General features: G+C 38.0%; 2 long non-coding RNA genes across 3 annotated transcripts in view; one reads left to right on the top strand and one right to left on the bottom strand.

Annotated features, from left to right (window-relative positions):
- LOC140520390 (uncharacterized) overlaps positions 1–26,260 on the top strand; it is a 179,508-nt gene that overhangs the window by 30,336 nt on the left and 122,912 nt on the right. The gene's annotated exons all lie outside the window — the stretch shown is intronic.
- Positions 1–26,260, bottom strand: part of LOC140520389 (uncharacterized) — an 83,086-nt gene that overhangs the window by 6,741 nt on the left and 50,085 nt on the right. Inside the window, exon 3 of one of the 2 annotated variants that reach the window (XR_011972487.1) lies at positions 22,004–22,810. The exons of the other annotated variant lie outside the window; for it this stretch is intronic. This is a non-coding gene — a long non-coding RNA (uncharacterized lncRNA). Of the gene's footprint in view, positions 1–22,003; positions 22,811–26,260 lie in introns of those variants that run through there. 2 annotated transcript variants of the gene reach the window in all.

The raw sequence follows: 26,260 nt of genomic DNA, 5'->3' as shown, positions 1-26,260 counted from the left end.
TCTATCCCATTCCTATAAAATAATTTGCTCAGCCATTCCACAATTGATAGATACCCTATTACTTTTAGTTTCTAGTTCTTTACTAGAACTAGATATTTCTAGTAAACTAGGTAGATATATATCTAGTTTATCTATCTATCTATCATCCATCTCTCTATCTGTCTGTCTATCTATAAATTGCTAGCAAGACACATCTCCTTGATCTGATACTTGTAAAATAGATTTGTAAAAATCAACATAAGACTTTGAATTTATCCTTATAAAGTCCCTTTCTATAAATTAGATCCAACATTACAGATTATTAAGATTTTGGGATCTTTACTCTGTCATCCAACATGTTAGCTATCTTACTTTACTTTGTACCATCTGCAAATTTGATAAATGTTCCATCTATGCCTTTATTCAAATCACTTTATTCAAATCAAAATACAAAAGGTTAAATTGCCCCTGGCCAGCCAGATCCCTGGGTTGCTTCACTAATGGCCTTCTTCCAAGTGTTGAGGTTCTATCATTCAACTAGTTCCAAATCTACCCAAATGAACTATTATTGAACTCATATTTATTCATCCTCTAAATAAATACACACACATGCATATATATATATATATATATATATATATATATATATATATATATATATATATATATATATATACATGCTTGCTAAAAATTAAGTAAATAGCATGCAAAAAATTTCTCTGATCAAATAATCTAGTGACCTTGTTTAAAAAGAAAACATTCCATCTAGTTTACCTTGATAAGGCCATCATGGCTCATTCTGCTCAGTCCTGTCTTTTCAGGCTCTTGACTAACAATCCTTTGAATAGCATCTTCTAGATTTTTCCAAGGGTCAAAGAAAGTCAAGGTTATTTGCAAATTTTCGTATTATATCCTTTCCCCTCTTTTGTTCAAAATCAAAATGACATTTGCCCTTCTCCAGTGTTGTGGTACCTATCTTATTTTCTACAATCTTCCAGAAAGTAATTCACCTAATTCACATGAGAAAAGGAGTAAATAGATTTGAATAAAATAAGGCTCCCATAGCTAAAGCTCAATTGTATTATGCAATGTGATATAATGAAAAGAATACTAGCTATTGATTTGTAAGACCTGAATTTGAATCTAGACACTTTTACTTATGAGAGAGGCTCGTCATTATTGACTCACTCAGTATCAGATTACCCGTCTGTAATATTGGGATAATGATACTGGTTCAGTGAGCTCATATAGTTGTTTTAAGGTTGAAATAAGAGAGTGAAAGTGCTTTGGAATTATAAAATGTTATATGTCTGAATTCCTACTCTAAAAAAAACTTTTAGAACATGAATCTCTTTATCAGAAATCAGGTCATGAGATTTTAAAAAAATAGGAAAAATAAATAAACAAACAAACCCTTAAACCTAGTCAACCTGGAATGCACCAGTTCTTTTTCACTGGAGATTTTAAGATGAAGATTTTCCTGCTTGGCTTCAAAAGCTGAGTAGCCAAATGTAAAGTGTAACTCTATCTAGTTTGCAATTCAGAAGTTGAGAAGGACTGTCTTCTCCCCAGTTTTTATTGTCAAAATTCAAAAGATATTTGATAGCCTCTGTGAATCAGAAATGGTAGATCAAAGTGTGTGATAAAGAAAAGCAAAACACTGACAAATGTTAATCGTTAGTGTTCAAAGATAGACCATCTAAGTCATATTTAGATTTTGGTGGAATGATTTCAGAGAGTGAGGCCAAAGGACATGATAAGAAAATTAACAAATAGGCTTGTGTGCAGCACAAACCTCTCTTTCTATGCTTTCATCATCATGTTGCCGATACAGTGAAACTGATTAAAATACCACCCCTCTTTCCAAAAAGAAAGAAGTGGTCTGTTTTGGGTTGTTTTTTTTTGTTTTGTTTTGTTTTGTTTTTTGCTTAATGCATTAACTTCAATAGAAGAGGAAGAAGGCTGATTTGGGGATCATCAGACTGTGAAAGCCTTAATCAGAATGCCAAGTAAGGTTAAGGATGCGAGAATTTAGGCATGGAAATTTCCCAGCCACTTGGTCTTCAAGTGGCAATATATTGTTTCAGTTAACCTGGGGACACCTAGTTTGCATATCATTTGCACATTGATTTCAAAGGGGCCTAAGTACTGAACGTATAAATATATGAAGGTGACTGCAAATGCATTCAAAGATAATGTTCCCTATCCCTGAAATATTCCACAGAGGTGAAAGAGAATTTGTTAGCCACCCACTGAGGAGAGGGACAATCTCCTCTTACCAGAATTCAAGTAACTAATGGCCACAGATGGGTTAAGTTAGACCAATAAATTGCTGAAGGGGAAGAAAGGATGAATTCCTGAATTTTTCTTTCCCTTTTCTTGTAAACAAAAAATTCCAGACACAAAATGTAATCTGAAACTGAAGGGGAGAGTAAGAAATTTGTGGTAGCTTTATATGCTACTTATCTATGTTCTCATTAGCATGGTCACTATCTTTGATGTAGATTGCAATGTGTGTGCCTTTTCTTCCTATGTGATTTGTGTCCATGCACTCCAATAAATTCATCATAGAGGACCTTCCTCCTTAGAGTAGGATTGTATCTCTTTGATGTTAAATTGCAATTATTTCTTAGAGGATATTGTTTAGAAACTATGTTCCCTTATAAGTTTTGATGTTTGATCTGTACAAACATTTCTACCTTTGGTAAATCCCCCAAAAAGCACTGAATATGGAACAAAGGAATATAGGAGACCTCCTTTAGGGGGACAATTCTCTCTCCCCCCAAGCTCTGATTGGGTTTCATACTCGACCTGGGGGCACACTGCCCAGATTGTCATTGAACCTGATCTCAGGGGAAGAGATTTGTGGGTAGGAAATGTGGAAATGAACTAAGACACTGAGAAGAAAAAGGAAGAAATAGGTAGCATCACAAGTATGAGCCAGCATGGGGGAACTAGGCAAGTATTAGCTCACACATCCTATGAGTCAAAAGACTTCTGTAAGGATACTCATAAAACTCAATATCTTTTCCTGTAGTGGGCAGAGTTTCACTCACAGCTCACTACCTTTCTCTTCCTGGGTATTTAAAGCCCAGATCAGCAGATGGCCATAAACATAAAATAAAAAGTAAAAATTTCTTATAGGTTTCTCCCTTAGCAGCTTGGAATATATATTTCCTACTTTGTGATCAATCTAAGGATATATCTAGTTTACAAGTTGAATATCAGATTTTTAACAGTTCAATATTAATCTTACCCTTTGATTTAACATTTTCAAATTAGCTACAAATCCTCTGACTAGTCTTCACTGACCAAATAGTACTCTATCACTAAGCAAGAAATGCTTTCTTTCTTTTCCACTCTTTATCAGTAAGTATTTAGACACGCAGGAGGAGTCAAAGTCCAGAGGCAAAGAAGAGTTTATCTGAGCCCTCCCAATACTTCCCTCCAAACAACTTTAAAATAATGCCTCAACTCAAATTCTGAATTGGTAGAACCAACAGAAGGGCAGAATGAGATGTTCTTTCGGCCCAAGACAACTTAGAAGTTTGGAAAGAGACATCTGTGATAGAAGGTTGGAGGATGGCCCAGAACCATATGGATGAAGCACCAGTGGTGGGACTAGATAATGGCAACAAAAGCAGCATCAGTTTCAGGAGCTCCCAAGCTAGAGATGCTAAAGGTACCTGGCAACTGGTCAAAAGAGACTATAGGGAACCCCTGTACTAGCACTAGACATAAGACCAGGTGCTGGTTGGCAGCTCCATTGCTTATACCCACTTCTGGGTCATAGTTCAAAGGCAGGGAGAAATACTGTCAATAGACTGTGGGAGCAGGCTGGAGACAAGATGACATAGTAGAAGCAGAGATCTGCCTGAACTCCACCTCCAAACCTCTCAAAATACCTATAAAAATGACTTTAAAAAAATTCTAGAGCAGCAAAAGCCACAAAATGACAGAGTGAAACAAATTTCAAGCCCAAGACAATCTGGAAGGCCAACAGAAAGGGTCTATTGCACAGGGATCAGAGCAGAGCACACCCTAATCTGTGCTGTGCTTGAACAGACAGACTGTAACAGGCTTCAGGGAGCTGAATCACTGGCAGCTGTATGGGTTTCCAGACTTCTCAACCCACAAACACCAAAAACAACTTCAAAGGTCAGTGGGGAAAGCTCTCTCACCTAGGTAAGAGAAGGACATGATCTGGCCCCAGGTCCTGCCCCAGTCCAGGCTGGCTGCAAGTTCTGGAGCTCTCTGCCTACAGAAGGTGGGGGAATTGAGCAGCTGATATGGGTCATAGTCCTGGGTGGTGGTGCTAGGGTAAGAAATAGCACTGGTGTGGTGGAGCTGGTGGCAGCTATGGAAAGGGAATCCTATTTGCAATTCAAGGGCAGAAAAGACTGCTTGTGGTTGCTCATAGACCAGAGCACAGGCCAGGCGAGGAGCACACACCTCTCCTTTGATCATACCACTTTGGAGGAACTATGAATTTATAGGTCCCTAGAGATATCTCTGAAAACAACTGCACAAAATCTCTGAAACATGGGGCAGTACACTCTCAACAAAGAGCTCAAAGTTCAGGTAATTGGCTTAGGAAATGACCAAAAAGGGGAAAAAAGACTATAGAAAGTTATTTTCTTGGTGAAAATGTATGTTCTTACATCCTTGGGGATGAGGAAGATAAAACATATGAAACATAAACACTTGGAGGAAGATGGCAAGGTCAAAGTTCCTATATCCAAAGCCTCGGGGAAAAATATGAAATGGTCTCAGGCCAGGGAAGAGCTCAAAATTGATTTTGAAAATCAAGTAAGAGAAGTAAAGGAAAAATTTGGAAGAGAAATAAGGGCAATGCAAGAAATCATGAAAAACAAGTCAACAACTTGCTAAAGGAGACCCAAAAAATGCTGAAGAAAATAATATCTTTAAAAATAGACTAATCCAAATGGCAAAAGAGGTCCAAAAAGTCAATGAGGAGAAGAATGCCTTAAAAAGTAGAATTAGCCAGATGGAAGAGGAGGTTCAAAAGCTCACTGTGGAAAATAATTCCTTAAAAATTAGAATGGCGCAAATGGAAGCTAAAGACTTTATGAGAAATCAAGAAATTATAAAACAAAACCCAAAGAATGAAAAAAATAGAAGATAATGTGAAATTGGAAAAACCACTGACCTGGAAAAGAAACCCAGGAGAAATAATTTAAAAACAATTGGTCTACCTGAAAACCAGGATCAAAAAAAGAGCCTAGACATCATCTTTCAAGAAATTATCAAGGAAAACTGCCCTGATATTCTAGAACCAAAGTGTAAAATAGAAATGGAAAGAATCCACCAATCACATCCTGAAAGAGATCCCCAAAGGAAAACTTCTAGGAATATTGTAGCCAAATTCCAGAGGCCCCAGGTCAAGGAGAAAATATGACAAGCAACCAGAAATTCAAGTGTGTGGAAATACAATCAGGATAACTCAGGATTCATCATCTTCCACACTAAGGGATCAGAGGGCTTGGAATATGATATTCCAGAAGTCAAATTACCTAGGATTAAAACCAGAAATCACCTACTCAGCAAAACTGAGTATAATACTTCAGGTAAAACAGAATTTCAATGAAATAGAGGACTTCCAAGGATTCTTGTTGAAAAGACCAGAGCTGAGTAGAAAATGTGACTTTTGAATACAAGAATTTTGGGAAACATGAAAAGATAAACAGGAAGGAGAAGTCTTAAGGGTCTCATTAAAGTTGAACTGTTGACATTCCTACATGGAAAGATGATATTTGTAACTCATGAGACCTTTCTCAGTATTAGGGTAGTTACAGGGAATATGAATATATATGTATATATATATATATGTATATTTATGTGTGTATATATATATACATATATATATGTATATATGTATATATACACACATATACATATATACATACACATGCATTCATACACATATGAACATACATATGCATACATACAGAGAGATAGATAGATAGCAGATAGATAGATAGATAGATAGATAGATAGACAGACAGACAGACAGAGGGCACAGGGTGAGTTGAATATGAAGAAAGGGTACCTAAAAATAAAATTAAGTGTTAAAAAGAATATATAGGGAGAAAGAGAAAGGGAGAGGTAGAATGCAGTAAATCATCTCACATAAAAAAGGCAAGAAAGAGCTTTTACAATGGAGGAGAAGAAAGAGGAGGTGAGAGGGAATAAGTGAGCCTTACTCTCATCAGATTTGGCTTAAGGAGGGACTAAGAAACACTCAGTTGCATATGGAAATCTATCTTACCTTGCAGGAAGGCAAGGGGGAAGGGGATAGGAGAGGAAGGATAATAGAAGGGAAAAGAAAAGTGGGGGAAGGGGTAATCAGAGGTAAACACTATTGTGGGGGGATTGGTCAAGGGAGAAAATAGAATAAATGGGAGGGCAGGACAGGATAGAGGGACATGTGGTTAGTCTTTGGTAACATAACTATTATGGAAGTGTTTTGTAAGCCTACACATGTATGACCTATATCAAATTGCTTGCTTTATCAATGAGGGTGGGTGTGGAGGGAGGAAGGGAGAGAATGTGAAACTCAAAGCTTTAAAAATGAATGTTAGTTGTTTTTACATGCAACTGGGAAATAAGTTTTATAGGCAATGGTGTATAGGAATCTATCTTGCCCTACAGGAAAAAAGAGGGTGGGTGATGGGAGAAGGAAGAATGATAGAAGGGAGGACATATTGGGGAAAGGGATGGTTGGGTGCATGCTGTCCTGGCATGGAGGGAGGGAAGAGATGGGGAGAAAATTTGGAATTCAAAATCTTGTTGAAGTGAATGTTGAAAACTGAAAATAAATAAATTATAAATATATCTATATCTATATATACATATACACATACATACACACAAATCTCTGTGTGTATGTATATATATACATATATGAATATACACAAATCTGTGTGTGTGTGTGTATGTATATAAAATTTTTTAGAAAGAGACAGTGGGAGCCCTGAGAGTCAGTATCATATTTTTGGTCCCAAGAGTTCAAAGACCCTAAGGAGCAGTATCATGGTAGTCCCAAGGGATCAGGGTCCCTTCCTGGATGAGAACCAGAGTACAGATCAGGAGAGTAGTGGAAACATCTCTTTCCAGATTGTACGATCCTGGAAGTATTGACAATTTCAAAATCCCCAGAACTAATTCTAAAACCAGGACTATGAAAAAGTTTGAAGTTTAAAACTTTGGCCTTTCCACCCTACACTGAAAACAGGCGCCAATGTTTGCATAAAGTTCCAAAGCAATAAACAGAATAGAAAATGAGCAAACAACAGTAACAAAAGAACCTGAATATAAAATACTACTGTGGTGATAGGGAAGATCAAGACACAGACTCAAAAGAAGATAATGAAGTCAAAACAGAAACAAGCAAACCCTCAAACAAAAAATGTGAATTGGACACAAGCCCAATAAGAATTCCTAGAAGAGCTAAAAGTGATTTTAAAACTTAAATAAAAGTGATAGAGAAAGAATAAACAAATGAAAGCAAAGAAAGAAAAATATTAAAAGGTAACAACTTGGTAAAAGAGAAACACACAAAAAAAAACCTGAAGTAAATATCACCTTAAAAACCAAAATTGATAACTCTATATTAGAAAAAGAAATTGAATAAGTCATTGACCATGTACCTAAGAAAAAAGTCCCCAGGGCCAGAAGTATTCACAAGCAAATTCTATCAAACATTTAAAGAAAGAATAATTAATCTAATACTATATAAATTATTTGAAAAAAATAGGTCAAGGAGTCTTACCAAATTCCTTTTGTGACACAAGCATGATACTGATATATAAACCAGGAAGAGTTAAGAAAGAAAAAGAAAACTATAGATCAATTTTCCAATAAACACTGATGCAAAAACTTATATATATATATTGAAAGGATCATATGCTATGATGTAATGTTAATTAGAGTTAAAGATGTTCCCTGCCCATTAATAGGCCTCACCTGGAACCCATTAAGGGGAACTTGATGAGGGGAGGCTTGTTTTATGAGAAGACACACACATTTTGTTTATTTGTAATGAGGTACTAGGTCATACCAACTCTGAAAAGTGTATATATACTCTGAGGTGAAGTTTTGCTTTGGGGGATTGGAAGAAGATTTCTGTGCCAGGTGAGACTCTGGGGAGCCATTAAGAAGCCCCCAGCTTACTCTTTGGTAACTATGTATGTATGTAATGGTCAGACAGTTGGATCTGTCTTTTGTGATGTATGTATTGCTTATGGTCAAACAGTTAAAAACTCTGTCTTTATTTCTCCGTTTGTATTTTCAACTTTCAAGGCAACCCATACCATATTTGGATAGCAGTAATTGTTAGAATGAACAAGCCAAGCCAAATTTAACTCTCTGAAACCTTAATTCAATCTAACAAGCATTTATTTAGGTCTACCATGTGCCAGGTACTGTACATTCATTTATTACTCCCAGTTTTATCCTTTGGGGTCAAACAGGGCAATTTTTATTCATCTTTCAAATGGTAACCATTCAAATACTTGAAGCCAGCTACCATACTACATTCATTCCACTGGATCTTCCCCTCCTGGTTCCAAAGGAAATTTAGGATCTTCTGGTAGGTTAAGTGACTTATCTGGTAGTGACATAATTAGACCAAATGTGATATGTAAGTTACATGAGCCCTTTTCTAAACTTAAAGAGCTTTATAAATGGGAGTTATTACTATGTGCAATAAATGCTATAGTGGGATTAAAACCCAGTTCTCCTAAATTTAGTCCCAGCTTTCTTTTGGGCTCTCCTTTAAGCAAGTCTTTCAATTCCTTGTTTGTTCATCAAAATTTTCTAAATACTCTCCAAGCATGTACTTTCTTGCAGTTCAATAGGAAAAAAACAAAAACAGATAAACAAACAAAAAACATTGACTCCAGAGTCAGAGGACCTGGTTAAAATCTCTCCTCTGATCTTTAATGTCTATGTGATCTTGGGCAACTCATTTAGTTTCCTAGAGCTTTAGTTCCCTTATCTATAAAATTAGAAAGTTGGACTGATGTCCTCCAAGGACCCTTTTATTTCTAGGTCTATGAGTTGTTCTTTCTTCATCCCATTAAAATGCTTTATTGATACATTTTCCTCTTACATTGCCTTTCTTTCCAAACATTTACCTTCTCCTCCCACCATCCAGAGACCTAGTCTTTATAACAGAATAAAAAATAGGATAGAAGCAAAACAAAGTAAAACAACTGAGTCTGACAGTATATGTAATATCCCACAACCATAATCTCCCACCTTTGCAAAGTAGAGAAGGAAATACATTTTTAAATTTTCTTCTTTGTGGTCAAGCTTAGTTATACTCACACTATATATATATTTTTTTTCAAGTTTTTCATTCTTTGCATTTATATTGTGGTAATCATGTGTGTGTGTGTGTGTGTGTGTGTGTGTGTGTGTGTGTGTGTGTGTATTTACTGATTCTGTTGACCTCACATTGTATCAATTTATATAAATATTTTCATGTTTTTCTGGATTTTCACATTTACTGTTTTCCTTATATGTGTGTTTGTCCTTCATTGCCGTAAGAAGACCATGCCATCAGAGAAGTAATGACATGACTTGCACTTGACTTTGTTTTGAGTGAGGGAGGGCTGTGCAGGTCACCAGCCTCACTTCTCCTCCAGAGCTATCTGAATCCAGTGACCAGATGTTCATCAGGATGACTGGAGAGCAACTGGGGTTAAGTGACTTGCCCAAGATCACACAGCTAGTGAGTGGCAAGTGTCTGAGGTGAGATTTGAACTCAGGTCCTACTGACTCCTGCACTGGTGCTCTATCCACCACACCACCTAGCTGCCCTGTGTTTATTCTATAAAATTCACCTATATCAACTCATTTAATCATTCTTCATTGGTTTCATTTAGTTTTTCTTTTTGGATGGATGGATTAATTTCTTCTGTGTGGGCATTGATCATTCCTTTTCCTCCTGTCATTAAGCATCATAACACAGTAGTAATAATTTACTTCATTTTTCTTGGAGGTAGCGTAGGATAGAGACTTGACTAGTGATTTCATCACTATAAAGAATCTCCTAGGTAAGGAAACTCCATGGACCGAATCAATTTCACAACTAGAGAGATGCACGGAGAACTGAGGGTTTAACGGATGTGACCAGTGCCTGTCAGGCAGATCATGAAGCCTGAGGTCATCCCTTAGTCACTCTGTCATACTGTCTTTCACAGTAGGCATGTATGCAATATGATATCATAGAAAATTGAACTGTGTGGGAGTGAGTAGACTTTGAGCCTAATCCTGGTTCTACCACTAACTCTCTTCTTGACCTTGGACAAACCATGTCCCAAATACCTTCAATTTCTCTGAGACATTTAGAATCTCTTCCTTTTCTAAACTTCTGGCTCCTTGAAAAATGATATTGGAGTTTATCAATATATAACCGGTTTTTTTTCCTACCATACATTCTCTTGATGCCATTTATTTGAAAAATAAAAATAAAAATTCCTCCTCATCATCTATATTAACAAAACCTGGACTATGATATTTCACTGAGGACTTCAGCCAGGACTGAGATGAATCCTCCATTATATACCCCATTTTTTTTTCTTCTTTCAGGATTTAGTAGATAGATAACCCCATTTTTTTTTCTTCTTTCAGGGTTTAGTAGATAGATAAAACTCAATGCTACCGCTAATGAGTGTGTGAATTTGGTTGTGAGAAAGGCTTCTGAAGTGGGCTGCCTGCACTTAGTAAAGGATGGCCATTAATGGGGGTTAACCTTAGGGTGAGCCACCTTTGTCTGAGCTTCATTGTTTGAGTTCCCGCTAATTAAGAAACCTCCCTGATGCTCTGGAACACCTATCTGATCAAAATTGTCCTTTGTGTAGGATTCTCTTTGGAATTTCAGGACAGAAGGGGCAATAGATGCAACAGAAGAAAACTGAAGGGTTATTCTCTAAACAGAGTCAGACTCTGGTTCATTAACTGAGTCCTATGATGAGCCTAAGTATGCTGTGACACATTACAAAAACAGGGGGGGATGCAGGGAGAAAGAAAAAGAAAAATTGGACTGGGCAAAAAGCAAGAGATAGATAATTCCACAGAACTATACAATCTAAAGTGAAAAGAGAAAAAATAATTAAATGATTAATTCAGACACCAAACTTTAGAAAGTGAAAGGGCTGAAAATCACAATTAGGTTTGACCAAGTTCTATTATTTTTTTTTTTCTGGAGAAAAGGCAAGAATTGAAAAGGGTGAAGATATTATTCTGACATCCAGCAGGAAGGGTCTTGCTTTATATTCCTGCAACCAAGCCTAATATCATAGGATTTAGAATAGGAACAGATTTTAGGATTAGTCAGCTAGTAAAATCCTCTCATTTTATGGATAAAAGAAACTACAGACCCAAAGGGGAAGGGACATATCTGAAATATAACTATAGTTTGTGATTTTTGAAATGAGAGCAAGTATCCTAAAATACATCTTCAGTTCAGATGAGGTTGAAAATAGCAGAAATTTCAGAGGGACATCTTAAGGCTGTGCTGCTCATACCATTACCCAGAAAGAGAAAGGAGGTAACTATGGTCTAGGGAGTGGCCAAGGGAAAAAAATATCCAGAGTGGAATTGGTTTTTGGAAGAATGTTATTGTTCAGTCCTTTCTGACTCTATGTGGACAAAAGTCCAGGGGATTTTCTTGGCAAAGATAATGGAGCAGTTGCCATTTCCTTCTCCAGCTCATTTTACAGATGAAGAAATTGAGGCAAACGGGGTTAAGTGATCTGCCCAGGGTTACATAACTAGTAAGTGTCTGAGGCTTGATTTGAACTCACCAGACTCAGTACTCTATCTACTGTGATATCTAACTGCCCCACAGGTGGAAGATAGGGGGAGTCAAATTCCCATATGACTAATGGTTCTTGCTAATCTTACATGTTTCTATAGTGGTAGGAATAAAGAGCTACAAATGCTATCAGTCACCTATCAATTCCTGTGCTCTGGAAAAAAGCCCTTATTGCTAACCTAGTTACAACTTTAGCCCAAGACAACAGTTAGTGGTTGATCTAGCTTCTTTGACCCCAAATCCAGTATTCTTTCCTCATTGTCATGTCACCTGAGTTCTAACTGATGATTCACAATATATGAATGTGTGTGTGTGCATGTAAGCACACATGTCTAAGTTTGGATTTAAGCATCCTCTAAAGGGTCTAGATTCAATAGATTCTTATGTTGTCTGGTCAATTCAAACTATACTCTATAAGCCTTAGAACCCTGGATAAACTCATTTCTCTCACTCACCACAAGGTGGCAAAATAATTCAATACCCACTTAATCACAGGTATCTCAATCCATCAGTCAATAAAGTCTTTTTAATCATCTCCTATGTGCCAGATCCTCTACTACTCATTAGCGATATACAAAGACAAAAAATGAAATGCCCCAGTCTCCAAGAATTTTGCATTCTATTAGGGTGACACATAAATAAAATAAAACATGATAAATTTCTGGTAGGGAAGACACTAGCACCTGAAGGACAAAAGTAATTTGCCTTCTTAGTAAGAATATTGAGTCCAGTTCCATGAGACTTGTGGAGAGACTGGGAAAATTGAAGTGTAATTTCAATTATACACACACACACACACACACACATATATATATATATATGTATATACACATATACATATACATACATACTTATAGACATGCATGTGTGTATATACATATACACATACATACATATGTATACAGAGAGAGGAGAGAGAGAAGATAAATGTATGCATATATATACATATACACACACATACATATATGTGTGTCTGTGTATGGCAGCTAGGAGCAGTGGATAGAGCACCAAACCAAGCCTGGAGTTAGAAAGACCTGAGTTCAAATTTGGCCTCAGATATTTACTAGCTCTATAACACAACTGACACGACTGAATAATAAATGTATAAGTATATATGTGTGTATATAATGAATTAACAGAATCAACTTAAACTGGGAGAAAAAAAGGAAGATTCTTTAGAAATTTGACGGTAGAATAATCAGAAGATCATAGATTATAGTTTAAGAGCTTCAAGGAACCTCAGAGATCATCTTGTGCAATCTCCTCATTTTACAGATGAGGAAACCCAGGGAGATTAGAAGACAGCTCCAAAGCTGATCAATTAAAAACATTTGTTAAGCACCTATGGCAGGCCAGGCACTTTGACAGGTCCCAAGATGAAACATTCCTTGTTCTTAAGAAACTTACATTTTAACACGGGAAATAAGCCCCAGAGCCTGAATCCAACGCTAATTTTTAAACTTGAGAATTCAAAATGGTTTACTTTACATAAGAAAAACATACACATATCTATTTGTGTATTTTTACATCATCTTAACTTCCCCTGTATCTTTCTTACTCCCCCTCACTCTGAGTCATTCTATGGAAAAAAATATTTTGAAAACAAAATAAAGAGAGAAAGGTTGGTATAACTAATCAATACACAGAAAAAGTCTAATGCATGAAACTGGCGAATATCCCCCCTCTGCACAGGGGTACAGTGAGGATGTCTTCTCTATTCTTTCAAGCCATGTTTGTTTTTTAGTTTTGCAGCCATCACCTTTGATTTTTTTTATATGTAGTTGTTTCAGTTTACATAGTTATGGTCACTGACTATAGTGTTTTCTTGTCTCTGCCTCCTACATTTTGCCCCAGTTCATGTAATCTTTTCATGCTTCTCTATAGTCATCATTTCTTACAGCACAGTAATATTTCATTACATTCACGTACCCGGCTTTGTTTGACCAATCACCAGTCAATGTGGTACTTACTTTGTTTCTAATTCTTTGCAGCTATAAATATTTTGATGTATGTGGGACTTCCTTCTTATCAATCACTTCCTTGGGCTATAAACCTAGTAAGGGAATCTCTGGATGAAATTACTTTATTTACATCATGCTAAATTGTTTTCCAAAATGCTTGTACTGATTCATTGTTCCATCAGTGATAGAACTAACAAATTCCTCCAACATTGACCCTTCCCATCCTTTATCATCTTTGACAATTTGCAGAAGTGAAAACTCAAAGTTGTTCTGATTTGTATTCCTCTCATTATTAGCCATTTGTAGTATTCTTTCATGTGGATGTTAGTTTGCAATTATTCCTTCATAAACTATTTGTTCAAATCTTTTGACTACTTACCTTTTGAAAATGGCTTTATATACACATGTGTGTGCACATATATACATACTATATACTATAGACGTATATAGTGTGTGTATACATATATGTGTTCCTCTAGGAAACATATAGATATGCACACAGTTGTGTATATATGTATATGTATGTGTGCATATGTAGGCATGCATGTGTATGTATACATATAAATATATACACATATGTGTGTATACACATATATGTGTGTGTGTGTGTGTTCCTCTAGGATTTTTGTTAATTTTGGGAGACTGATTCAGAGCCTCAGAAATCCCAGGGGATGAAGAGAAGCATAGGATCACTGAGGCAAAAGTCAAAGAATGTAAGATCATTAACTAAGTCAGAAAATTGTACAGAATCATAAAATCATTAACTGATATGAGACCTTTGCAATAATATATTCCAAATCCTAAGTTTATAGACAAAGAGACTATGCCCCAGGGAGGGGAAGCGACTTTTTTCCCTTCACTTTGACAGAATGGTGATCCCACGGAAAACCGAAGAAAGCAAGTGATCAGTTAGTTCAAACACCTTATTTTGCAAATAAGTAAATTGAGGTTCATAAAATAAAAGAAAATTTCCCAAAGCCCCATAAATATTAACTATTAGAGTCAGGATTTGAATCCAGTTATTGTGGCACGAGATATAGCACTGCATTCACTAAAAGTGTAAACACTTTGAGGGAAAATAGAACAGGGAGGGTTGAAACTGTTAGAACTGATAACCCCCTGAAAATTATGAATTATCAGAATGTTCCCCACTGAAGACACTGAGAGCTCTTCTTGATCCAAAACTTTATCCTGCAAGATGCTATCTGGCATATCCTTGAGGTTCAAAAGTATTATCACCTAGAAATTTATTGACACACGTTATCTAATCTATGAATAACTTGAATAACTTTTTTGGAGCCCTGAACACAGTCATAGTATTCTAAGCAGGCATCTGAGGACCATAACTAGGCTTGTATGTCTGTATTTCATGCTAATAATTCACTTTGATACAAAGATTTTTGTATAGTGGACCTTATTTGATTCTCACAACAACCCATGCGTTAGGTAGAACAGGTTATCATTACTTCAGTTTTACAGATAAACAAAGTAAAACTCAAAGAACACACGGAAGTACAGAATTTTAGGGTTGGAAGCCATCTATCTCAGCTGCCATCTATGCCCACCATATTCCAAAATGAAACCCTCTCCAAAAACCTGGAAAGTTGGCATCTTGCATTCACTGGAAGAGCTCCTTTGAAGACAGCTCATCTTACTTGTGTTCTGTTCTAATTGTTAGGAAGTTTTGCTTGTATTTTGGTTTTGTTTGTTTATTTGGTTTGCTTTTCCTGAACTTGAAATCAATGTGCCTTTTAAATTTCCATCAATTCCTCCTAGCTGTGCCCCCAAGGTCAAGCAGATCAAGTCTAATCCTTCTTCCATGTGATCCTCCAAATAATTCAAGCTAGTTATCAAGGCCACCCTTTTCTTTTCTTCTCCAGGCTAATCATCTCTAACTCTTTTAGTAGATCTGTTACAGACTCAAGGTCCTTCATCAAACTGGCTGTGTTCCACAACTAGTGACTATCAAAGCTAGATCTCCAGCCTGGGTTTTTGTACTCCAAAATGAGTTGTTCTTCCTACTATATCGCTGTGGTATCCTCAAAAAATATCTGTGAATGACCTTGAACTTCCAACTCCTTTTACTATGAAGCAAGAGGAAGATATACTATATATTCTAACTGGAAGTCTAAATGTTGAGAGTTTCTTATGAATAAAATATTCCTGTACTGCTTCCCATCTAATTTAATATTAAATTCAAGAGTTTGGAGCTCTTACATAATTTATCCTTTTGCAAGTATAAGTGATCACTAATAATATTATGTTATTATTTATTAACATTTATGCCTTCCACAATTCTATTATGTAAAAAATATAACAGGTTACACAGCTATATATTTAATACTTATGGTATTTATTACTAATAATTGAGTAGCTCTGACTCGATACACAGCACAGAATGAAGATGAATGAGGTTTCTGGCATATTGAGTGATCCATGCATTAAAAGTTCTCTTCCTATTTGGAGAAAGATAGCTAGTGAAATATTCTTGTTTATTTGGTTGTACTAGCACAAAGTCTATATTCCTTTCACTCAAGTTATAAGCTACTTTTTTGCTGTTTAGAAAATAAGACCATCACTCCCTCTAAAAATATAAGACGTGGCTGAATGGACTATTTAAGACAAAATATGGTTTCCTTTTAGATATTGACACCATTTTCTTTAGTTGAAATGAGAGTTTGTGAATGAAGGATTGTCTTCATCAAAGACAACTGGACCACTGGAGTAATAAGGCTGGGGATTCTAATCTCTTTTCTGTCATTGATGGGTTATGTGACTTTGAATAGGTCATTTTAGTTTTCCAAGACTGAGTTGCCTCCCTATAAAATGGAAATATGGGTCAGACAGTTCTTCCTAGTGTCGAACTGAAACCTTTTGTACTGTAATTCAAAGTAACAATTTCAAATATGCCCAAGAATATAACGATGATAAACATATACTCAGATTATTTCTACATAGGCTGCCTTTGAGTTGTACGACTTGGGGAAAATCACTTAACTTTCTCTGGTGTTCTAACTCTTCAAAATTAGAAAACAATCTACTTTTCTTGCTTTATCTAATATTAATCTTTTATACTCACTTGATGGTCAGATCAAACTCTGTGCCCCATTCCCTCTACAAACATATGGACAAATATTTCATTCTCCTATCTTCCTGCTTATGTTCACACTGTTTTTTAGGTCTGCAAGTTTTTTGCTCCCCTTCTTCATCAGCTGAATTCCTACTCATCCCTAAAGAATTAGACCAAATGGCCAACCCTCTAGGAAGTTTTCATTCATCTTCACCATGTGGTAAAGGTTTAGTGAAGACATGAGGGGCAATGAAAGTCTTCTAGGAGTTTTCTATTGAACAGAGAAACTGAGGCAAAATCACATGCCTCATGCATAAGACCAATCAATTAGTCAACGTTAGCACTGTTCTAAAACCATTTAACAGAAATAAATTTATAGCTAGTAGCAGCTAGAAAGCTATCTCTTTTTTATGATACACAGTTCCGCATTCCATGGTTTAAATCCCAGTCAGTTAGCCTATTGGTTATTTCGGACATTCACTCTCTCATCTCTATGCCTTTGCCTAACACTTTTTCCTTGTCTCTACATTTAGAATCTCTAGCTTCCACAAGAGCTCAGCTTAACGTCTATCTTCTACAAAAAGCCTTTTTTTTAACTTCCTGGTTGTTGGTGATCTCTCCAAATTATTCTCTGTTCTCTTATGTTTACATGTAGGAAGCAAGCTCCTTGAGGGAGGGACTTTTTTAATTTTATTTTTTTAAGTCATTTTCACATATATCTGGTGCCTAGCAACAGAAGATTTGTTTGATGTTGTTGACCTCACATTGCCCTTTTTGTTGCAGTTTTCTGATGCTCTAAGAAAATAATACTGCATATTAAAATTATCTGTATTATTGTACTATGCTTTATCAAAAGTTGTTTTTCTTTTAAAATTCCCTTCGCCTCAGAACAGCGCCATCAAGAGAATAAACTGGATACTTCAGAGGCAGACTTGACTGAACTGAAGGGAAATTAAAAAAAAACACAACAAGCATCCCAATCATTGGATTTGTCCAAAAATGGAATGGGCTGCCTCTTTGAGAAGGAGTATGGAATTTCTGCCTCTCTGGAAATCTTTAAGACTTTATAAAGAGAATCATAGTGAGGAATGCTGGTCAAGTACAGGTTCTGACTTGATTACCTCAGAAGTTGCTTATAGTGGGACAGGGAGTTTTGCTGCCATTGTTTTGTTTTGCTAGAACAAACAGCACCAAAGAACTGTTTTTGTTTTCTTGTTGCTGACAAATATTCATTAAAAAGGGAGGAGGGTCAGGATTAGCCACTAGGTAGGTGGAAAATAATGCCTTTGCAACCTTAGCTTACCTTTTGTTCTGGCTCAAATTTATTTGCATGCTAAACCAGGGAGGTTCCTAAGTAATCTGAAAAGCATCTGTAACAGAGACCTGAAATCTCAGTCCAGACAGAGGTTGAAAAAAAAAACCATTGAAACATTCTTAGAATAGAAAACAGAAATATTCATAGGAACATTCTTCCTGACTTTTGTTACCTCGGTGTGGTGACTGTAACTAAACAATTCTCTATCCATCCAAATCAAGGAAATGTTTGAGCTATTATTCACCCTAGTCTACTGGAGCTAAGATAACTGGTACTAGTCCTGAAAAGATGACATCAGTAGCAGGAAAAAATAACCAGTAGCTATAACCAGGCCATCTGAGACAAGCAGAGTAAGATTAGTAGAGCCTACATGTCCAGTAGCCTCCATGATGTCATACCAAAGAACAAGCCTAGAGAGATCAATATTATGACATCTTCAGAGGATCATAATGGCCTTAGATGTTGGGGGCATGTGTTACCCTTCCACATATGTACCATGTTCAGTTGCATTCTCATTATGTGATTTTATTAAATGCCTTTGCATTGAATTGATAGTGTTCTCTGAATTAAAAAAATAAATAAAATTCACAGGAGGGAACAATGAGCTATGATTTTGAGTGGATATGAGTGAACCAATAAAGTACCTAGATCCTGGGGTACCTGTCCTGAGTACCCCAGTGAGAGACAGGATTAAGCCAGATACAAGTGCAAATGGAAGATCTTTCCTATTCATTAATAGGCTCATGTGACCTGCTTAAATCACATGGAAGCCTAAGTAACAAGTGGTAGGAGGAGTTTGCTGAACAGGTGGAATAGGAAAAGTGGAGCAGAGCTGGAAGGAAGCTTTGAGAGCAGTTAGAATGGAGAGAGGAAAGGAAATAGCAAGCAGACAGCTAGGATTGTGAGTGTTAGTGTGTGGAAAAGCCCCAGCAAAGGGAGAGGTTTGGGGATGGTAGTACCTCCTGTGTTGTTATTGTGTATGGATTTCTTTGTTGCTGTGATGGATTTGGTTTTCTGGTGTTGGGATTTGGCTTTTTGGTGCCTAAATAAATGTTTTGGTTCTGCCTTCCATGTGGAGAGTGTATTTGGGGATTCAGAATTGTACTGGGATATTCATGGACACCTTAGGTGCTATGAATATCACATTGGCACTACAAATGACAATCTTGCAAATATTAGATTCTGTAATTCTGTGCCTCTGTGATACATTCATCCTTGGGTAAGAGTGTATCTCTTTTAGATGTGGACAGTTGTTTGTGCTAATAGGAAGGGATAAGGACAAATGTGATAGAAACACTGGTGAAAAATGCCTGAGGAAAAAGGAAACTTTCTCAAAGTGTTCCATTTTTCAACATCTAGTTTCCAAAAAACAAAGAAAAGAAAAAGAAAGAAAATCTAGTTCACATATAACTTTGAAGTTAGTAGCTAGAAATCCCTAGTCCCTGGAACTCTAGTTTCTATGGGATAAATGTTTACTGATTAGTCATGTCACAGATGGTGGAAATGTGGATTTTGGTTTAAGACCAATGAAATAGAAGTGAAGCATCTTACTAAAGAGACCTTACTAGTAGAATTGCTTGACAAGCAGACAGCTCAGAGGATTTGAGCTCAGAAAATAGACCATCTCAGGAGAAATCTTAGAGCTTACATTGGAAACCAATGCATGGAAGGGTTGAATGGAGGAAGAAGAGTTTTGTTTGTGCTACTTGGAAGAATGGAGTGGAGAAGGAAAGGCTTTGCCTTTCCCTGTATTGCTAATTGCTACCTGAGAAGTAGAAACCCTGCAGAGGCCAGTCAAGGGAGCAGATCTGGAAAAGTTCTGCAGCTCTCAAGCTTTGGACTTCTGCTTTTGCTCAAAGAGCTTTACCCTATCCTAGCATCCCAGAAGAGGAGTGGTCTGAGTAAATCAGCTAGGAGAGAAGCATCATGTCCCATCATTGAATTAGATCTGCAGATTGTTCCCAAAGAAAACAAAGCATATCAAGGCCTCTAGTCTAGAGTTATGGGTTGCTTTGGATAATGTTTTTTCCTTATACATATGCCTCCCCACTTCGTTTGATAAATCCTTGCCGATTCTCCCCAGTAGTCTCTATGTATGTTAGTGGCCAGAATGTGTTCTCAACGTTATTGATGTTGTTACCCTTTCTTCAGTGGTTAGAGTGCCAGCACTGGAATCAGTAACACTTGAATTCAAATCTGGCCTCAGATAGTTTCTATGTGATAGGGCAAGTCATAACCACTGCTGGCTTCATTTTTCCCAACAATAAAAGGGAGATAATAGCACCTATCTCCCAAGGCTGTTGCAAGGATCAAATGTGTTAACAATTGTGAAGTACATAGCACAATGCCTGGCACATAGAAAGCACTATGTAAGTTAATTTTTGTTATTATTTTCTTATTAAGAACAAATGGAGTTCATCTTGGCTGATTTATACAATGAAAAGCACACTCATCAGGGCTCCAAGCTACAGAGTACCACAGTAGACATGTATTCCATCTCCAGCAAGGTTACCCCCAAAACCCTGAATGAATGAATTTTAGCAATAGCTGCCCTCTTCTAAGACCCATCCCTCCACCCCTAGCTACCAACAAGGGTATAGGTTTGTGAATAAAGTTGACACAGAGAGAACTTTAAAAAAATATTTTTGTAACTATTAAAATTTATTTCCTTTATAATTCTAACAATTTTATTTTTTAAAATTATTGTTCTGATAAGTGGGCCAGATTGACAAAGGGACTCATAACGCACAAAAAAAATATCCTGTCTTAGAGGAAAGGGGGCTGGGTGCTATTCCCATCCTATATTTATACTTTCTACCTCATAGGGTTGTAAAGTTCAAATGTGATGCATACAAAATTGTAAACGGTACCTGATCACATCCATGTAAGCTACTAATGAGTTGCTGTTTTCATATCTTATGGGTACCCTCTTTCATATCTTGCCTGGTACCCTCTGTTTGAAACATTTTCCTGAAAATGCAGTGTTTTCTGTGCTCTGCTTTTTGCTCAAAGGTTAGATCAGCATAAAAAGGTAGTAGATGCCAAATGAGCCCAAACGAGCATCATTTCATCTCTCTGAGTTTGTTTTTCTCTCTCCTCTGTAAAAATGAAGGATTTTGGCAGGATCCAAAGTACAGTTCTGTTCTAAGTCCTCCAGGTTACCTGTAAGCAATGGTTGGAATTCGTGGATATGAATAGGGTCCCATTGTGCTAGGAATACATACCTCCCCCTCCTGGGAAAAGACCCTAATAAACCAGTTTGATTCACTCATCAGGAAGTGTCCACCTGGCAGCATTCAGAGAGAAGCAGAAAGTTAACCCCTTCAGAAGTCTATTGCTAAGTGGAAGGACTTTTCCTCTATTCAGTTCGTTTTTCACATAAACAGTTTGTAATGACACAAAGCGGGCCAAAAGAAAGAAAAGCACATGAATACTACCAGGCACTACTGTCCAGGTAGGAGCCAAGAAGGCCCAATGATAAACGCCTCCAGCTGCCATCTTGTCCTTTCCCTTGGAAGGTTGTAGGTACTACAGCATTCTAAACACCCAGGACCCTGGGCATAGGGCTGATAAATGGGGGACAGGGATGTTTTATTTAGAGACTCTAGATTTATTCCTCCCCCACCCAACACACACACACACACACACACACACACACACACACACACACACACACACACACACACACTTTTTTTTTTTAAGTTACCCTTGCAAAACCCTACAGATTTCTAGCAAGGGGGGCAGGGGAGGGAGACTCATTCCCATAGAGAATCCTCCAGTCGTCTGCTGCTGCTGCTGCTACTGCTGCTGCACCCGCCTCCCTCAGCTGCCTCTGCCAATGTTCCCCAAATGGATGGAAGCCAGCCAGCTCCTATGATGTCAGGTGGACTCCATTAAATGTGCTCAGGGACTCCGTCCGCCCCTTGCCCACACTGGGGAGAGAGGAGAGCAAGAGCAAGGGGGGATGGGAAGTGGGGGGGGGAAAGAGAGAGCCCAGGCGGCTGTTTTGGCAAAGAGCCAGCTCTACTCCACCCTGCTACCCCAGCTCTGGGAGAGCCTGAAGGGGCTGCAGCTTGAAAAATTGAAAACATGAGCAGGGTTGAGACACTGGGGCCCTCTGCCTTTGGTTTGATGGAGAAGGACATCTGCTGGCAGGAAACCAAATGCAGGATTCAAGATTTTCTATCTCCAGAATTTTGAATGTACTAAACCTCTGCTGTGGCTATGTACAGGGCCTTTCTGCTGCTTATAAAATGGAGGGTAGAGGTAGAGGTTGGCAATGGGTAAGGAAACTGATAGTAAAGCTGGTCTCAGACCCCATCCTTCATTTTTACACCATGTACTGAGTTCTGTGTAGCATCACCGCATGGCACATCACAGACTCTTCTCCAGCTGGTAGGGAACCTTAGCCCCTAGGATGTTAGAAAGTCAGAGCTGGGAGGGAGTTCAAAACATAAATCTATGAATTCCCATGGACTTTAGATGGTAATATGCCTGAGATAGATGGAGGGACCTTGGTGGCCTTAGAGTCCAAAGAAATGAGAGCAGTGAAGGTTAGAAAAGTGGCAGAGTGGGGATCCATGGCCTAGTCTTTGGACTCCATAGCCAGTTCTTCAGTCAGCACCAGATACTGCCAAGCACTAGGGATAAAAAGAAAGGATGCCATAATACAGCAGCTATATTCTAATGGAGACAACATGAAAATAACTGTATATGGAGAGAGACAGAGAGACAGACAGAGAGAGACAGAGATAGAGACACAGAAGGAGAGGGAGAGGGAGAGGGAGAGGAGAAGAGGGAAGGAGAGAGGAGAAGAGGGGGGAGACCAGTGCCCTTTCCCAACACAGGCTCTATAGAAGTTGAAAGTGGGCTATACTCTGATTATTTCTTCAAGTGCTTCAATACGTTGCATCTTGATTTACAATCTCCAAAGTTCTTTCTTGCTGTACTTTTCAAGAACTTAATAAAGTACATTTAAACTTTAAATAATATGGTTGCTTCCTGACATCCCAATGCTCCTCTTCAGTCTTTGATGTTACTGCATTGTCCTTCATGTTTTTTTCTCAGATCTGCTCCTCTTTATGATGGAGCCTGATTGGTATCATATCTTTTTAGGCACACATCCACTGCACATGTTGGAGTAAAGGGAGAGTTTTCCCTCACAACTCTCTCCATACTTTCTAACTTGGGAGCTTTCTCAGACAAGACATAGTCAGTTGAAAACACTCACTGGTACAAGTAATGTTACATGTAACATATGATTGGGAGGAGGGGGGGAAATGCTAAAGGATATTTCACAGCAATTTTAGTAAAATAAACCATTTGAAACCTGAAAGGTAAATATGCATCTCCGGACACCCAGAGATAACCATATTCCCTCTTTTGTTCTATCAGATCTCTTCCTGACACATTCACTAACTTTTCCATTCACTCTCAGGTTGCAAGAGATTCACTGGCCTGCTCCTCTTCCATTGAGCCTATCCAACCATTTCCATATTGATTCAAACATTGTTTCACATAATGGCTACCAATGTTTTAGTCCCTCTAATCTCCAAATGCTTTTCCTCTCATTTATATAATTGCATGCTTTCAAAATATTTTCTGCAGCTGCCATTTCCCTCAAATATTTACTATTCCCCTTCCTTCCCTCCTCTTTATTCTTTTCTCAGTTTCCCCAGTCTGACATTCTCAATCAGCTGACTTGTGAATTCCCATAGCCTTACAGGCAGTCAGTCAATAATCATTCAACTTGGTGCTTTGTACGTAGTAAGCACTTAATACATTTTCATTCACTGATTGATGGACTATCCAGTGGTTTTTTTTGAAGACCCTGGGCACTAGGGAAGATGGGAAGAGGACAGAAGAGGATAAGCATTTATTAAACTCCTACCATGCCAGGTACTACACTAAGTGCTTTACAAATAGAATCTTCTTTGACCCTCATAATAACCCCAGGAGGTGGATGCTATTATCTCCCTTTTATAGTTGAGGAAACTGAGGCAAACAGAGGTGAACTGATTTGTTCAGAGCCACACGGTATTTGATCCTGGATTTGAGCTTGGGTTTTCTTGGCCCCAGGGTCAACACTCTATTCACTATGGTACTAGCTACCTTGATCAGGCAAGGAAGGGGGCAGATGGAGTGAAGAAGTTAAAAAAAAAGATGCTGATTTTTATCATAGTAGACTGCAGGCTCTTTGAGGGCATGGATCATTTCTGATTTTTCATTGCGTACCACAGAACATCAGGTAGAGGGTCTTATGCAAACTAAGAGCTTTAGTGAATGTTAGGACCCCACACCCACACCCCACAGCTTGTGCTCTAGTGGAATAATCTTAGAGAGTGCCAGGCCACTTCCATGACACGATCAGGCTTCAGAGGACTTCTTGAAGGTTTTCATTGCTACGCATGTATGTAAGTTTGCATTAGATTTCATTTAAGTATCTAATGACATTCTGTAGCATTCAGGAATGGGGAGTCAGAATTGCAGTCCCTTCTGCCCTCTCTGCGATATTTTCTCTATTACACTAAGGCTCTGGATTCCAGTCTGTTTTTTTTTTTTTTAGAGTCCCACAGCAACACCCCCCAGACACCTGCCAAAACATAGCAAGCCTACACAGAACTGGCACCAAGTTTCCAATTAAGGTTCAATGTCGATGATGACAAACCGACCTGGAATTCAGGGAGAAACTGGATGGATGTGAAACCATGGCAACCACAGTAAGACTAGTCTGTGAATCATGATGGCACTTAACCTGTGGCCTCTCTCCATGAGGAGAAGCTGGGAGGGAGGGAAATCTGCAATCTTTGAGCTTCTCTGGCTATATTTTTACAGTGCTGAGCATAATGTCTTGAACATTAAATTAAATTCAGCAAACATTTAATAAGTATCTACTTTATGTCAGAGACTATGATAGACCCCAGGGATCAAATGAAAAATAAATACCTGCCCTCACAGTGTTTACTTTCTTTTACTTGAGAGGATATGACTCAAATACTAAATTCACTCGTCCCAAAGAGTGCATCTAACTAGGAGGTGTTTCGATTTCCTTAATTCCACTGCTCTTCCTTTGCCTGCTTGGACCAACACTTTCCACATTGGACTTGGATTTTCATATCTCAGTTCTCCAGAATTCAACCCTCCTCCCTCAGTTCTTGCTGAAGCTAATCCACTCATCTTTTTTTTTTTTATTTGACATTCATTTTAACAAAATTTTGGGTTACAAATTTTCTCCCCTTTTGTCCCCTCCCCCCCCAAACACCGAGCATTCGAATTGCCCCTATCACCAATCTGCTCTCTCTTCCATCATCCCTCTCTGCCCTTATCTCCATCTTCTCTTTTGTCCTGTAGGGCCAGATAACTTTCTGCACCCCTTTACCTGTATTTCTTATTTCCTAGTGGCAAGAACATTACTCGACAGTTGTTCCTAACACTTTGAGTTCCAACTTCTTTACCTCCCTCCCCAACCCTTCCCTTTGGAAGGCAAGCAATTCAATATAGGCCAAATCTGTGTAGTTTTGCAAATGACTTCCATAATAGTTGTGTTGTAAAAGACTGACTATATTTCCCTCCATCCTATCCTGTCCCCCATTACTTCTATTCTCTTTTGATTCTGTCCCTCCCCATGAGTGTCAACCTCAAATTGCTCCCTCCTCCCCATGCTCTCCCTTCCATCATCCCCCCCACCCTGCTTATCCCCTTGTCCCCCAATTTCCTGTATTGTAAGATAGGTTTTCATACCAAAATGAGCATGCATTTTATTCCTTCCTTTAGTGGGATGTGATGAGAGTAAACTTCATGTTTTTCTCTCACCTCCCCTCTTTACCCCTCCACTAATAAGTCTTTTGCTTGCCTCTTTTATGAGAGATAATTTGCCCCATTCCATTTCTCCCTTTCTCCTCCCAATATATTTCTCTCTCACTGCTTGATTTCATTTATTTTTTAAGATATGATCCCCTCCTCTTCAGTTCACTCTGTGCACTCTTTCTCTATGTGTGTGTGTGTGTGTGTGTGTGTGCATGTGTGTGTGTAATCCCACCAAGTACCCAGATACTGAAAAGTTTCAAGAGTTACAAATATTGTCTTTCCAT

Source organism: Notamacropus eugenii, chromosome 1 (assembly GCF_028372415.1).
Source record: "Notamacropus eugenii isolate mMacEug1 chromosome 1, mMacEug1.pri_v2, whole genome shotgun sequence".
Classification (NCBI taxonomy): Eukaryota; Metazoa; Chordata; class Mammalia; order Diprotodontia; family Macropodidae; genus Notamacropus; species Notamacropus eugenii.
This window is presented reverse-complemented; position numbering and strand designations above follow the sequence as displayed.